The following is a 14,570-nucleotide window of genomic DNA, read 5'->3' as shown; positions in this document are numbered from 1 at the left end:
GTTAATTATAGAATTATATCACCTCAGTGCTGTCTAATTCATACTTCTTTTAGGATAAAAGATTTTTAGAAATATCATTATTTTTAATTGTATTGATTGGTTCTGCTTCTGGGCTTATGAGTAACTTGGAGCTGTAAGGAATATACCTGTTCCACCACAATTAGATTCTAGAAATCAATGAAGTCTTAGAAACATTCTGGTAGCATGGGATATGGAGAAATATAAAGAGACACCAACTTGCACAAAAACAAAAAGAGAACACAGACTAAAAATGAGAGCTAAGCCCAAAGAATCTTTGAGGTAACTGGAGTGTTTAGAAATGGACAAATTTTACGGCAAATTGGAGTAGGAATGCCATGTGTCAGGGTAGGAATAGCCTATACACTCATTTGGCTACTAAAAATAAGCGAGACACAAAAGTGAGAAAAACAAATGACTAGAAAAAGAGACTGTGTTAGGCAGCTCTAGTCAGCTCAACTGTCATACCAAAATATCATAAACTTGGTTGCTTAAACAATGGATATTTATTTATCACAGTTCTGAAGGCTGAGAAGTCCAAGATCAAAGTGCCAGCAGATTTGATATCATATCTTTTCTTGTAAGGACACTAATCTACTAATGAGAGCTTCACCCACATAGCTTAATTACTTTTCAAGGCCCCTGTGTTTTTGTTTTTTAATTTTTATTTTTCATTTTTTAATTTAAATTTAATTAATTAACACATAATATGTTATTGGTTTCAGAGGTAGAGGTCAGTGATTCATCAGTCTTACATAATAACCAGTTTTGATAACATCACGTGCCCTCCTTAATGTCTATCACCCAGTTACCCCATTCTTCCACCCCCCCTCCACTCCAACAACCCTCAGTTTGTTTCCTATGATTAAGAGTCTCTTGTGGTTTTTCCCCCGCTCTGGTTTCATCTTGTGTTATTTTTTCCTCTCTCCTCCTATATACCACATTTTCTTTATCCATTAATGTATTGATGGACATTTGAGCTCTTTCCATAGTTTGGCTATTGTGGACATTACTGCTATAAACATTCAGGTGCACATGCCCCTTAGGATCACTACATTTGTATCTTTGAGGTGAATACTCAGTAGTACGATTGCTGGATCATAGGGTAGCTCTAATTTCAACTTTCTGAGGAACCTCCATACTGTTTTCCAGAGTGTGTGCTTGCATTCCTACCAACAATGTAGGAGGGTTCCCCTTTCTCTGCATCCTCAACAATATCTGATGCTTCCTGATTTGTTAACTTTAGCCATTCTGACTGGTGTGAGGTGTGTCATTGTGGTTTTGTCTTGGATTTCCCTGATGCTGAGTGATGTTGAGCACTTTTTCATGTGTCTGTTCGCCATTTGTATATCTTCTTTGGAGAAATGTCTTCAGGTCTTCTGCCCATTTCTTTTTTTTTTTTTTTTAAAGATTTTATTTATTTATTTGACAGACAGAGATCACAAGTAGTTAGAGAGAGGCAGTCAGAGAGAGAGGAGGAAGCAGGCTTCCCACAGAGCAGAGAGCCTGATGCGGGGCTGGATCCCAGGACTCTGGGATCATGACCTGAGCCGAAGGCAGAGGCCTTAACCCACTGAGCCACCCAGGCACCCCCTGCCCATTTCTTGATTGGATAATTTGTTCTTTAGGTGTTGAGTTTGATAAGTTCTTATAGATTTTGAATACTAGCCCTTTATCTGATAAGACATTTGCAAATATCTTTTCCCATTCCATAGGTTGCCTTTTAGTTTTGTTGACTGTTTCCTTTGCTGTGCAAAAGCTTTTATCTTGGTGAAGTCCTAATAATTTATCTTTGCCTTTGTTTCCCTTGCCTTTGGCAATGTTCCTAGGAGGAGGTTGCTGTGGCTGAGGTCAAGAGGTTGCTGCCTGTGTTCTCCTGTAGGATTTTGATGGAATCCTGTCTCACATTTATATCTGTCATCCATTTTGAGTCTATTCTTTTGTGTGGTGTAAAGAAATGTTCCAGTTTCATTTTACTGCATGTAACTTACCAATTTTCCCAACACCATTTGTTGAAGAGACTGTCTTTTTCCATTGGGTATTTTTTCCTGCTTTATCAAAGATTACTTGACCATAGACTTGAGGGTCCATTTCTGGGCTCTCTGTTCTGTTCCATTGATTTATGTGTCTGTTTTTGTGCCAGTACCATACTCTCTTGGTGATCACAGCTTTGTAGTGAGCTTGAAGTCCAGAATTGTGACACCACCAGTTTTGGTTTTCTTTTTCAACATTCCTTTGGCTGTTTAGGGTCCTTTCTGGTTCCATACAAATTTTAGGACAATTTGTTCCAGCTTTATGAAAAAAGTTGTTGGTATTTGATAGGCATTGGATGTGTAGATTGCTTTCGGGAGCATAGACTTGATCCTAGGACTTCAAGATCATAACCTGAGTCTAAGGCAGGCACTTAATTGACTGAGCCACCCAGACACCTCTCAGTAGTCCTCTGTGTAATGTAGCTAGTAGAAAGAAAAAAGCAGAGCAAAAGAGACTTAAAAATGCATTAACAAGTTTAATACTCAGCAATTAGAATATGCACCTAAATAGACATATTTTTTACAATTACATATTTTTTCCAAGTGCACATAGAATTTCTATAAAAATTTATCTTGTTCTTGGTAATAAACAAGAATCAAAATTTTTCAGTGAGTAAGAAAACATCAGAATGTTCATTCCAGAAAATAAAATAGAGCTAATAAAAACACAAGGAGTCAATGAGTCTCACCAGGATTCAAGCAAACGCACATCAAAATTATAATAAAATATTTTTAACTATTTAATTGTTGTAAATGAAAAGTTTGAAAACTTGAAGTTTTTGAGAACATGTAGTTAGGATATTTTGGTTTTTGTATATTCCTCATGACAATGTAATTTGTACAATTTAGACAGTAGTTTAGACAATAGTTTGATATATATAGCCTTCATCTCCCCTTATCATCCTACTCTTTTATTTCTATGCATATACTCTAGTATTTATTTATATTATTTAGAGTATGCATATACTCTAGTATATATCTGTACATAACTCTAGATATTATTTATATCTAGTATTAATTTATATATATCTAGTAATATATAGATTACTTAAGATTTTCCAAATTAAAAAAAAAAGCATATCTGCCAATGCAGATAATTTTACCCTTTACTTTCTGATTATTACTCCTTTTATAGTCAATTTACTTTCAGTGTAATTATTTATGTGGTTGGATTTGGGTTGGCCATTTTGCCATTTGTTTACTAGTGATATTATCTGTATCTTAGTTCTTTTTTTCTCCTTTTCTGCCCACCCTTGAATTAGTTGACTTTGTTTTTATAACTCCATTTAAATTTCTTTTTGCCTTTTTTTTTTGCCATTTCAAGCCTATGCTTAATTAAATTCTGTATTTTAGAATAAACACTGATTCATATGCCACTAAAGAAATAGTACAGAGGTACCTTATACACTTTATTCAGACTCCCAAAAGGACTGCATCTTACAACCTATAGTACCTCAAAATTAAGATATTGACATAGATATAGGCAAAGTAGAGTACAATTTCATTATCAAAGATTATGCTTGCTACTTTTTAAAGCCACACATTTTCCCTCTTTCCTCCCCTTCAGTGCATAACTCCTATTGATCAATGTCTGATTTGTGCTTTTCTTCCCCACTTCTGTAAATTAGACATTTCAAGAATGTTATGAAAATAAATCTTACAGTAAATGATCTTTTGAGGATTGGATATTTTAATTTGGCAAAATTATCTAGAGATTCATCTCAATTTTATGTGTTTGTTTCTTTTTGTTGGTGAGTAATATTCCATGGTATAGATACTATAGTTTGTCTAACTATTAAGCTGTCAAAGGATATTTGGGTTGTTTCCAGTTTAAAGCTATCATAAATAAAGCCATAATGAACACTCATATATAGGTCTTTGTGAGAACATAATTTTTATTACTGTGAGGTCTGTTGGCTTTATAGCTATAGTTCTTTGCATTATTTATAGAGATTTCTCAGAGATTATGGTATCTATCACTAAAATTTTTCAGTCTACTTCGAGATTATACTACATCACATAAAATGAAGAAAAATTAAAATCGTATAATTACATTTGCACTATCCTGTGTATATCATATCATTACATTATAAATCTTACAATTCAATGCTATATTCTAATGCAATATTCTGTATTTAAAATAAATTAGGAGAAAATACAGATTAAGAATGCTATTTATCCCTTCTTTGTATTGATTATCCAGCTGATATCATTTCTGTTCAGCCTTTAGCACTGCTTTGTGCAGTCCTGCTGGTAACACATTCTTTGTTTTCTTTTTCTGAGTGTCTTTATTATGCCATTCTTATTATAAGATATTTACCATGGATATGGAATTATGGGGTTTATCTTTTTCTTTAAAGACTATAAAGAGGGATGCCTGCATAATTCAGTGGTTAAGCAGCTGCCTTTGGTTCAGGTCATGATCCTAAGGGCCTGGGATCAAGTCTCACACTGGGCTCCTTTCTGTCTGCCACTTCTCCTGCTTCTACTTACTCTCCCTCTCTCTCTTTATGATTAAAAATAATAATAATAAATAAAGAATAAATAAATACTACAAAGATACTGCTTGAATCTCTTCTCACCTATACATTTTTGTATAATAAGTCAGCAATCTCTTAAGACACTGTTACTCTGTTTCTATTAGTCCCTAACCCTTCTCACCTCCCTGGTTGCTTTCAACATTTTCTACTTATTTTCACTTCTCAGCAGTTTGATAATGATGTGCCTAGGCATGATTTCTTTTTGTTTGATTCTACTTAGGATGTGTTCAGCTTCTTACATCTGTCAATATATTGTTTTCACTACCCTTGGGAAGTTTTTTTTTTTTTTTTTTTTTTTTTTTCCTTTTTCTTCTTCTGGAAAGCTAAATACATACATGTTAGTTTTTTTATATATATATTTTTTCCAGAGGTCCCTGAGACTCTGTTCATTGCTTTTCAATGTATCTACTCTCTCTTTCTCATTGGAAATTTATATTGACTAATTTTTTAAAATTCTTCAACTCTTTCCTTTTTTATTCCCCCTTGAAAATGGGTCAATTTTAATGGTTCTTGGTATGTTGCATACAATTGCATATTATTGGATTGTATCATAAGCATTATGGGTGTTATGTTTGTTGTAAAGAATTAGGATTCTGCTATATTATCCAAAAGTGGTTTATGTATGCCTATTTCTTTAAAAAATTTTTTTGGATCAGATTTAAAGTGAAAACTCCTTTTCTTGGGTAGCAGTTAAATCTCAACTTTATCTTAAACCTCCAAAGAATTTTGTGATATCCTTTGCATATAGAGAATATTTTGTCAAAATTTAAGTAAAGTGTATATACAGAATTTAAGGCGACTCAAGTATGGCTCTCTCCCCTTTCTTGGGCTTTTCATTCCCCAAATGCTGTGGTCTCCCTGAACTTTTTTTCCCCTTTGATTCTTCAAGCCAGTAAATCTTTGAATTTTTTCCTGATTTTCTGCTAACACTTGAAACTCTGACTAGAGCTTGCCCTCATATAAAAATCTCACTTAATACTATTCTCTAACAAATGTTAATCCCCCTCTGCTTTCTGCCTCATTCAGGTAACTCACTAATGAATAATGAACTGAGTATCAACTTACAGTTGTGCTCTTTATTTCTACCACTATTGAGTGAATTCCTGGTACAAAATTTTAGGGTATTATATTTAGAATTATTCATGCCATCAACAAACTAATAATCATTTTATCTTACCTGGAATAGATAAGATAATTTAAAGTGCATCTAAAATATTTTATTTCATGCTAAATTTTTTTTACTGAGTAGTATCAGTTAAAATTGTTTCAGTAAACATGAAGCTATGAAAATGTTTCAGTATGTATCAAAGTAATTCTTATTGTAGAAGAATGAGATTTATTTTATAAGTATTATTCTATTCATCTTATTTGTCAACAGTTGCTTATACTAAAAGTTTATTAGACTGTTAGTGAAATATTATATAAATAATTATATTCATCCAATAAAACTGTGTTCTACCTTAATCTCTTAATTGTCAGTGAAAGCTTGTCTTCATGTGATCATTCAACCTAGTTTAGTTGTTATATAGATGAGAAATAATATAGTCAACTCATCATTTGACTTGATTTTTTCTTGTCCTGACTGCAAACTTTTGTCAAGCATGTAGACATATTATAACTCATGCATACAAGAGTTGAGTACGTGACATATTTTCAACTTTAACTGATAATTCCTTTTTCTTAAGACATACTTACTTTGAAAGTAAACAGACTGTCTATATATCTATTAGGTATAGATAGATGCAAATAAATTCCCTAGAAATGAATAGAACAGATGTATATTAGTGACAGAGCCAAAAGATTTGTGATGCATCTTCTCCACAGTGTTATAGTGATGAGATACTGCTTACTAGTACTGACACCCCAAATAAATATTTACTGCCACAGTATGGCAGATCATGGACAGGATTTTTAAAAAGTCAAATCATTTCTTCAGGTTACATAATTACCAAGAATTTTGAATATGGTCATTATCATGATTATCATTTCAATGTATTGACTTTTAGCTTCTAGTTACTGATACAAGCCTTTTTCATATCTAATTATTAATTTCTGGGTAAAATTGTTCTCTATTCTAATTTTGGATAAATGTTTTTACATATTTTTTTGCTAAAGTCTAACCCCATGATTACTGAAAATGCATGTCCATGATTTTGGAAAAAATATAATAATTATTATTACAATTATAATAGTAAACCAAGATTTATATTGACAATTATGCTATGCCCACAGGAGGAAATATGCTTTTTTACAGATAGATCTTTATATTGACAAAATTAGTTTACTTTCCACTCACCCTAAAGCATCTCTCTGCTTCTCTTACACATCTCTTTGTGATGTTCTTCACCTTTACATTAAAACCCTTAACATACTAATCGTAGTTATTTTGAACGTTTGACATTGGAAAAATCTGTGCCATATCTAAATCTTGCAATGATTCTTGCTTTGTCATTTGTCTGTACAGATTTATTCCCCTGGATTTTTTCATGCCTTATACTTTTCATTGAAAGTCAAAATAATATATCTAGTAATAGGAACTGAGGTAAACAGGCCTTTAATGTGAGATTTTATGTTAATCTGTGTATCAAGGAGTCTGATACAACTTTTTTTATGTTTGACATCTTTTGTGGACTCCTAAAAGATGAGGATTCTCTCTCTCTCTGTCTTTTCCCCTCTATCCTATATCTGAGCAAGCTGATAAGAAAGGCTATTCATCCTCGTTTTACACTGGTAGAAGATTCAAGCCACTCACACCCCTAAATGTGCCCAGGAAACATCACTCTAGCTTACCCTCTTAACTAGAGTCAACTCTCCTTTTCTCATTCTAGATTTCATGGTAATGGTTTGCCTTTTGAACTCAATTTTTTTATAAGGCCAAGAAAAGGCACTGACTTTCAGTTTCTCCAGTTTTGTTTTTGTTTCTTCTTGTCAGGATAGAAATAATTTCTAAAGTCTCTACATAACAGACTGTAAATGGAATTTCTCCCACTATACATTTTATAAGTTACTCTAAAATGATAAAAAAAAATTACTTCATTTATATTTATCTTATACTACCTAGTTCTCTGGCTTATACATATAGACACTTGGTAAATATTTTTGAGAGACCAAAAATACTATTCATACTAAAAATTATAAGAAATGACATATGTGAGGAGCACCTAAATGGTTCAATCAGTTGAATGTCCAACTCTTGATTTGGGCTCAGGTCATGATTTCAGGGTACTGTGATTGAGCCCAGCATTGGGCTTGGTGCTTAGTGGGGAGTCTGCTTGAAGATTCTCTCTCTCTCTCTCACTCTCTGCCCCCCACACTCACACATATACACTCTCTCAAATAAATATCTTTTTTTCTTTGTTTCTTTTTTTAAAAAACTAACATATAATGTATTATTTGCCCCAGGGGTACAGGTCTGTGAATCATCAACCATACACATTTCACAGCAGTCACCAGAACACATACCCTTCCCAGTGTCCATAACCCAGCCACCCTATCCCTTCTCCCCATCCCCCAGAAACCCTCAGTTTGTTTCATGAGATTAAGGATCTCTTTTGGTTTGTGTCCCTCCCAATCCCATCTTGTTTCATTTTTTTTCCCTCCTTACCTGTGAGGATTCCCCACCCTACCTCTCAAATTCCTTATATCAGAGAGATCTTGCGATAATTGTCTTTCTCTGATTGACTTATTTCACTTAACATAATACCCTCTAGATCCATCCACGTCATTGCAAATGGCAAGAGTTCAGGGTTTGTCAAGGCTGCATCGTATATATATACCACATCTTTATCCATTCATCTGTTGATGGACATCTAGGTTCTTTTCATAGTTTGGCTATTGTGGACATTTCTGCTATAAACTTTTGGGTGCACATGCCCTTCAGATCACTACATTTGTATCTTTAGGGTAAATACCCAGTAGTGCAATTGCTGGATCATAGGGTAGCTCAATTTTCAACTTTTTGAGGAAACTCCATACAGTTTCCCAGCTACACAAGCCTGTATTCCCCCCAACAGCATAGGAGGGTTCCTCTTTCTTCACATCCTCTCCAACACATGTTGTTTACTGTCTTGTTAATTTTGGTCATTCTGACAGGTGTGAGGTAGTATATGTTACTATGGTTTTGATTTGTATTTCCCTGATGAAGAGCGATGTTGAGCACTTTCTCAAGTGTCTATTGGCCATTTGGATGTCTTTGCAGAAATGTCTGTTCATGTCTTCTGCCCATACTCGATTGGATTATTTATTCTTAGGGTGTTGTGTTTGATACGTTCTTTATAGATTTTGGATACTAGCCCTTCATCTGTTATGTCATTTTCAAATATCTTCTCCAATTCTGTCAGTTGTCTTTGGTTTTGTTGACTGTTACCTTTGCTGTGCAAAAGGTTTTTATCTTGATGAAGTCCCAATAGTTCATTTTTGCCCTTGCTTCCCTTGTTTTTGGCTGCTTCTAGGAAGAAGTTGCTGTGGCTGAGGTTGAAGAGGTTGCTGCCTATGTTCTCCAGGATTTTGACAGATTCCTGTCTCACATTGACATCTTCCTTCCATTTTGAGTCTATTTTTGTGGGTGGTGTAAGGAAATGGTCAAGGTTCATTCTTCTGCATGTGGCTGTCCAATTTTCTAAACACCATTTGTTGAAGAGACTTTTTTTTTTTTTTCTATTGGACATTCTTTTCTGCTTTGTCAAAGACTAGTTGTCCATAGAGTTGAGGGTCCATTTCTGGGCTCTCTCTTCTGTTTCAATGATCTATGTGTCTGTTTTTGTGCCAGTACCATACTGTCTTGATGATGACAGCTTTGTAATAGAGCTTGAAGTCTGGAATTATGATCCACCAACTTTGGTTTTCTTTTTCAACGTTCCTCTCTTCTGTTTCCATGTAAATTTTAGGATTATTTGTTCCATTTCTTTGAAAAAAAAAAAAAGAAGGTATTTTGATACAGAATGCATTAAATATGTAGATTGCTTTAGGTAGCATAGAAATTTTAACAATATTTTTTCTTCCAATCCATGAGCATAGAACGTCTTTCCATTTCTTTGTGTCTTCCTCAGTTTCTTTCATGAGTCCTCTATAGTTTTCTGAGCACAGATTCCTTGCCTCTTTGGTTAGGTTTATTCCTAGGTATCTTATGGTTTTGGGTGCAATTATAAATGGGATCGACTCTAATTTCTCTTTCTTCGGTCTTGCTGTTGGTGTATAGAAATGCAACTGATTTCTGTGCATTGATTTTCTATCCTGACAATTTACTGAATTCCTATATGAGTTCTAGCAATTTTGGAGTGGAGCAGTGTATGTTGAATAGCAGTGGTGATTGTGGACATCCCTACCATGTTCCTGACCTTAGTGGAAAAGATCTCAGTTTTTCCCCATTGAGAGTGATATTTGCTGTGGGTTTTTCATAGATGGCTTTGATGATATTAAGGTATGTAACCTCTATCCCTACATTTGGAGTTTTGATCAAGAAAGGATGCTGTACTTGGTCATTTTCTTCATTTCAAGGCAAAAGGATCATAGGAAAAAAGCTATGAATTCTATGTGCTGCTTTCCCCTAACTGTGGAGTTCCACAGTTCTCCTTGATCAATGAACTTGGTCTTGGCTGGATGATCTTGCTGATCTTCTGGGGGAGGGGCATGTTGTAGTCATTCTGAACTGTCTTTGCCTGAGGAGGAATAGCATTTCATTTTTCAGCCTCTACCAGGAGTATCATATGGTTCTTGTTCCTTCCTTTATTAATGTATTGTATCACACTGATTGATTTGTGGAAGTTGAATCAACCTTGCAGCCCAGGAATAAATCCTACTTGGTTGTGGTGAATAATCCTTTTAATGTACTGTTGGATCCTATTGGCTAATATTTTGTTGAGAATTTTCACATCAGTGTTCATCAAGGATATTGGTCTGCAATTCTCCTTTTTGATGGGGTCTTTGTCTGGTTTGTCTGGATCAAGGTAATTCTGGTCTCATAAAACGACTTTGGAAGTTTTCCTCCCACTTCTGTTTTTTGGAACAGTTTCAGGAATATAGGTATTAATTCTTCTTTAAATGTTCAGTAGAATTCCCCGGGGATGCCGTCTGGTCCTGGGCTCTTGTTTGTTGGGAGAGGTTTGATGACTGCTTCAGTCTCCTTACTGGTTATGGGTCTGTTCAGGTCTTCTATTTCTTCCTGGTTCAGTTTTGGTAGTTTATATGTCTCTGGGAATGCATCCATTTGTTCCAGATTGTCAAATTTGCTGGTGTATAGTTGCTCATACTATGTTGTTATAATTGTTTGTATTTCTTTGATGTTGGTTGTGATCTCTCCTCTTTTATTCATGATTTTATTTATTTGGGTCCTTTCTCTTTTCTTTTTGAGAAATCTGGCCAGGGGCTTATCAATCTTATTAATTCTTTCAAAGAACCACCTCCTAGTTTCATTTATTTGCTCTATCGTTTTTTTGGTTTCTATTACATTGATTTCTGCTCTGATATTTATGATTTCTCTTCTCCTGCAGGGTTTAGGCTTTCTTTGCTGTTCGTTCTCCAGCTCCTTTAGGTGTAGGGCTAGGTTGTGTGTTTGAAACCTTTTTTGTTTCTTGAGAGAGGCTTATATTGCTCTATACTTTCCTCTCAGGACTGCCTTTGCTATGTCCCAAAGATTTGGAAGAGTTGTGTTTTCATTGCCATTTCCATGAATTTTTCCAAATCTTCTTTAATTTTCTAATTGACCCATTCATTCTTTAGTAGGATGCTCTTTAGCCTCCATGTATTTGGGTTCTTTCCAAACTTCCTCTTGTGGTTGAGTTCTAGCTTCAGAGCATTGTGGTCTAAAAATATGCAGGAAATGATCCCAGTCTTTTGGTACTGGTCAAGACCCTATTTGTGACCCAGGATGTGATCTATTCTGGGTAATATTCTATGTGCACTAGAGAAGAATGTGTATTCTGTTGCTTTGGGATAAAATGTTCTGAATAGATCTGTGATGTCCATCTGGTCCACTGTGTCATTTAAAGCCTTATGTTTATCTTTTGCTTGGATGATCTTTGCATTTCAGTGAGGGGGTTTTCAAGTCCCCTACTATTATTGTATTATTGTCAATATGTTTCTTTGATTTTGTTATTAATTGGATATATAGGTGGATGCTTCCATGTTAAGGGCATAGATCGTTAAAATTATTAGATCTTTGTTGGACAGACCCTTTAAGAATGATATAGTGTCCTTCTTCATCTCTTATTATAGTCCTTGGATTAAAATCTAATTGATCTGATATAAGGATTGCCACCCCAGCTTTCTTTTGATTTCCATTAGCATGGTAAATTGTTTTCCACCCCTTCATTTTAAATCTGGAAGTGTCTTTGGGTCTAAAATGAGTTTCTTGTAGACAGTATATCAATTTAAAAAAAAATTTTTTTTTCATCCATTCTGATATCGTATGTCTTTTGATTGGGGCATTTAGCCCATTTACATTCAGGGTAACTATTGAAAGATATGAATTTAGTGCCATTGTATTGCCTATAAGTTGACTGTTACTGTATATTGTCCCTGTTCCTTTCTGGTCTTCTACTTTTAGGCTCACTCTTTACTTAGAGGACCCCTTTCAATATCTCCTGTAGGACTGGTTTCGGGTTTGCAAATTCTTTAGTTTTTGTTTGTCCTGGAAGCTTTTTATTTTTCCTTCTATTTTCAATGACAGCCTAGCTGTATATAGTATTCTTGGCTGCATGTTTTTATCATTAAGTGTGCTGAATGTATTATGCCAATTCTTTCTGGCCTGCCAAGTCTTTGTGGATAGGTCTGCTGCAATCTACAGACCTCTTGTCCCGAGCTGGTTTCAGGATTTTCTCTTTGTCACTGAGTCTTGTAAATTTTACTATTAGATGGTGGGGTATGGAACTATTTTTTATTTTTTTTTATTTCTTATTTTGAGGGGGATTCTCTGTGCCTCCTGATTTTGATGCTTGTTCCCTTGCCATATTAGGAAAATTCTCTACAATAATTCTCTCCAATATACCTTCTGCCCCTCTGTCTTTCTTCTTCTTCTGGGATCCCAATTATTCTAATATTGTTTCATCTTATGGTATCACTTATCTCTCAAATTCTTCCCTCATGGTCCAGTAGTTGTTTGTCTCTCTCTGGCTCAGTTTCTTTATTCTCTGTCATTTGGTCTTCTATGTCACTAATTCTCTGTTCTGCTTCATTTGTCCTAGTAGTAAGAGTCTCCATTTTTTCATTGCACCTCATTAATAGCTTTTTTAAAAATTTCAACTTGGTTAGATTTTAGTTCTTTTATTTCTCCAGAAAGGAATTATCTAATATCTTCCATGCTTTCTTTGAGCCTAGCTAACACCTTGGTTATTGTCATTCTGAACTCTAGTTCTGACATATTAGTTATGTCTGTATTGATTAGGTCCCTAGCCGTCGGTACTGCCTCTTGTGCTTTGTTTTGTGTGTTGACTTTTTCTGCCTTGTCATTTTATCCAGATAAGAATAGATGCATAAGGGAACAGAATACTAAAAGGGTATCAATGACCCCAGAAAAATATATACTAACCGAATCAGAAGAGAACTGAACTGGGGGGAGAAAAAAGGGGAGGGAGAATATTTTACAGATATATGTATAAAAATATATATATGTAAATATATATACATAATATAATCTTATATATTATGTATATAGATGTGTGTGTGTGTGTGTGTGTGTGTGTGTGTGTGTGTATGAGGCTTATTTAGACTGGTGAATAGAACAGAGCCACACACTTGATTGATTTTGGATGTACTTTGGTCTGTTAGAAGAAACAACCTTCCAAATTTTGAAAGAAAGAAAAAGATACATATAAAAAAGTAAGGGTAAACACAATGAAGAGATGAACTATGTCTATAAAGATAAAAATTTAAAAAAAATATTCTGAAAAAGGAATTGATAAGTTAGTTGAAAAAAATAAAAGAAAAGAAAAAAAAGAAGGAAAGAATGAGATCAGGCTGAAGACTAGAACAAAGCCATGCACTAGATTTGGGGTATATTTTGATCTGTTAGAAGAAATTGTATCCCAAAATTTTAATGAAAAAAAAAGAACTTACATTTATACAAAAAATAAAGTTAAATACAATGAAGGGATTAAAATATGACTATAAAAGTGAAAATTAAAAAAGATTTTTTAGAAGGTATTGATAAGATAAAATAGCTAAAAAATGTTAAAATAAGAAAGAGAAAATTTTTTAAAAATAGAATAAGAAAATAAAATTTCAAAAATTTAATTTTGAGGGGCACCTGGGTGGCTCAGTGGGTTAAGCCGCTGCCTTCGGCTCGGGTCATGATCTCGGGGTCCTGGGATCGAGTCCCGCATCAGGCTCTCTGCTCAGCAGGGAGCCTGCTTCCCTCTCTCTCTCTCTCTGCCTACTTGTGATCTCTCTCTGTCAAAAAAATAAATAAAAATTTAAAAAAAAATTTAATTTTGAAAAACTAAACCATCATGGACAAAAAGCCATGGATTTTATGTATTGGTTTCCCCTATCTCTGGAGTTCTACAGTTCTCATTGATTGATGAACTTGGTCTTGGCTGGATGTTCTTGCTGATCTTCTGGGGGAGGGGTCTGTTCTTGTGATTCTCAAATGTCATTGTCAGAGGTGGAATTGCATTGCCCTTGCCAGAGGCTGGCTAAATAATCTATTCAGGTTTGCTCTCAGGAGCTTTTGTTCCCTGAACATTTTCTGTAGAGCTTTGGAGGACAGGACTGAAAATGCCAGCTCCAATCTCCTGCCCTGAAGGAGCCGAGAACTCAGGGCCCCACTCCTCAGTGCACCTTTGGAGAAAAGCGGTCAGTCACTTCTGTCTCCCTGGTCTCCAGCCACGATCTGAGCTCACCCCGCCTAGGACCCAGAGTTTCTATCTCTGGTGCACAGGCCCTTTTGAAGCCTCCAAATGCAGCTGATTCCTACTGTGCCCTCCTGCTTGACTCCTCCTGGAGGAGGAAGGTGAGTGTCTCTGTATCTGCTGCTTGTTGGGTC

This window comes from Mustela lutreola, chromosome 5 (assembly GCF_030435805.1).
Source record: "Mustela lutreola isolate mMusLut2 chromosome 5, mMusLut2.pri, whole genome shotgun sequence".
Taxonomy (NCBI): Eukaryota; Metazoa; Chordata; class Mammalia; order Carnivora; family Mustelidae; genus Mustela; species Mustela lutreola.
This window is presented reverse-complemented; position numbering follows the sequence as displayed.